We start from the raw sequence: 2,656 nt of genomic DNA, 5'->3' as shown, positions 1-2,656 counted from the left end.
GTGTGTGTGTGTGTGTGTGTGTGTGTGTGTGTGTGTGTGTGTGTGAACACAGAAGCATTCACAGATATCTACACAAACACCCAGGCCCGCAGAAAATGCTGCCAACTGACCCAAAAGCGGCCCTCGGCACTTTTTACTGCTTTAAAAAAAAGTGCCCGAGAGAACAGAATTGTCAAGTTTGGAGCAGCATTCCCTGTCTTCTCGGTTAGGGACCCCGTGACATTACAAAATAAAATATTCCAAGAACACTTTATTTGCAAATTTAGTTGACTCCTTACCTAAATCGGAGACTTTTGATTTCCTTTCTTGATATATCCCTCCAAAATTAATTTTCCTCTTTCCCCCTTCTCCCCGTTTTTTAAAAAAGCAAGGTAATCCTTTGTCACTAGTTGTCAACTATCCAGAAAATATTTAGTATTCATTTAATTCTTTCAAAAAGAGCTGATGGAAATATAGAAGAGGTAATTTTGCTTTTACATGTATTTGTTACTTTTAAGAGACTGGGATATTTAGCTTAACAGTACGGCCTCTTAATTTGAGTTGGTTTACTAACCCTCCATGGCACAGAATGGATGGTCCTTTAAAAAGGGATTGGGGGACAAAAATCAAGCATGCTCTTTTTCTTGTGCTTCTCTCAGGGTCACTTAGAATGCAACTAAATAGAAATGAAGGCATGTGTGAATTTTGTGTATTTCAATACTGGAGGACCTGATGGCCTTCATTAAAGAAACATAATAAATAAACTGTGTAGCGTCTCAACTTCAACCATTGCCAGGTACATTGCTCTCCACTCTAGAATTTTATAGTAAATTCTCTTTAAAATAAAACATAGACTCAGTGGCAAGCCACTCACATCGTGCCTAAGGCCCATCTCGAAAGGAAGAATTTAAAAAATCTAACGATCACATGTGTGTTTACAGTTGCTCAGCTTTGTTAAATCTCAGAAGTAGCATTTAAAAAAAAAATACATACACAATTCCTGTGCCTCAAATGACTCAGTCATATGGAAAAGACATCCTCATGTATGTATTTTCATCTTAGGGAAATAGGAATTTGAGTTGAGATGAGAAGAAACAGTTGAAAACATGGATGTTAGGAATTACACTCGTATTGAAGCGGCAAGCACATGCAACATGTATATTCCAGAAGTACCGAGGTTTCCAGAGCTCGGAAACTTGGAAATGGTCAAAGACTGGCACTATTACGAATGTGTTAAAATAGGAGAAAGTTTTCCAAAATCAATCAGTGCTGTTTTTGAATTTATTTTCGGGGGGGGGGGGAAGCTAATAGGTACGCTAAGGGGACAATTTCCCATTGGCAGTCCCTTTTTTAATTAGAACAGATTTCTTCATTACATTGTTCCAGAAAAATAAACTCAGACGTACCAATAAACTGCTTTCATAACAAGTTTGTGAAGTGACGGGGCCAGTAAGACTGGAGATTCATCACTTTTCTGGTGTTTATCCTGATCCTTTTTGTAAAACTGAGGATAACTGTGGATTGGCGGTTCCCCCTTTAATGGCCTAGATGCCGAGAGAGATCAGACACAATTTTGGGACAGGGAAATTTCTCTCTCTACAGCCCCACTGATATGCTGTGGAAATGAAATATCTCTTCTGTAAAGCCGTGTGGGGCTTTCTTTTTTCTTTCTTTCTTTTTTTTTTTTTTCTTCTTTCTTTTTTCTTTTCTTTTGGAATTTGGGCCTATATAGCTATAAGAATACAATTAGTGAAAACTATTTTTAAAGGCCCCCAAAGAAATCTTTGATACATTAAGTGTTTTCTACCCTTTTTTCACCCCACAAAACGAAATCACCATGAAGCTTTCTTTTTGGTTTAACAATGTAACTCTACTTAGCACATATTGTATCTGTTTCCTTTCCTTACTCACACCTTCATAAGATACATTTATTACTTACAAAGTAAACCACTAGTATTTTAGACACAATGTATGTATTTATTTTGATACTCTTGAATTTTGAAATGATTACTCCTCTGCTGTGTAGTCAGTCCATAGAGCGTGCTTCTGGTTTCTGTTCTCCAGGAGGACGGGTGTCTATTTTTTTTTTTTTTTAACTTTCAGAGGGATTAAAAAAGAATTGCATGCGTCTTGAATGCCAGGGGCTTGCATTTATCTTTACACACTAATTTTAGTTAGCACACAGAATTCCCTCAGCCAACAGCCGATTTGATCAGTATTTTGTGTCCAAAACAATATCCTGCTGCTAAGTGCTTCCACAGTAAAATCAAGGGAAAGGTATTGTTTTGTTCCTCAAGTATATTCCGAATGCAGACACACTCAAGAACCAGGTAAATCACTCATCTAAGAGGCGGAATTGTATTTATTTTTTTCCCCAATGGGTGCAAGGTCCTAATTGTAAATAATTGAATTTCAACACCTGCAAATAAGCGGTGTGTGCACAAGAGGCATAATGTGAACACAGAGAAATGAATTTACTCCCCATATGGGTATGTTTGCCCCTGGCAATGCATTTCCATACTGTTTAACTTGGGGACGGAAATTTTATAAATTGACAGTTCTGCTCAGAAGACCTTTCAAGCATCTTGTGTTTATGAGAATACGGGGAATCTGCGGAATGAATTCGAACACATGGGTGAATTAAATTTGAACACACACACACACACACACACACACA

Source organism: Hipposideros armiger, unplaced genomic scaffold, assembly GCF_001890085.2.
Source record: "Hipposideros armiger isolate ML-2016 unplaced genomic scaffold, ASM189008v1 scaffold_324, whole genome shotgun sequence".
Taxonomy (NCBI): Eukaryota; Metazoa; Chordata; class Mammalia; order Chiroptera; family Hipposideridae; genus Hipposideros; species Hipposideros armiger.
Note: the sequence above shows the minus strand (reverse complement) of the source record.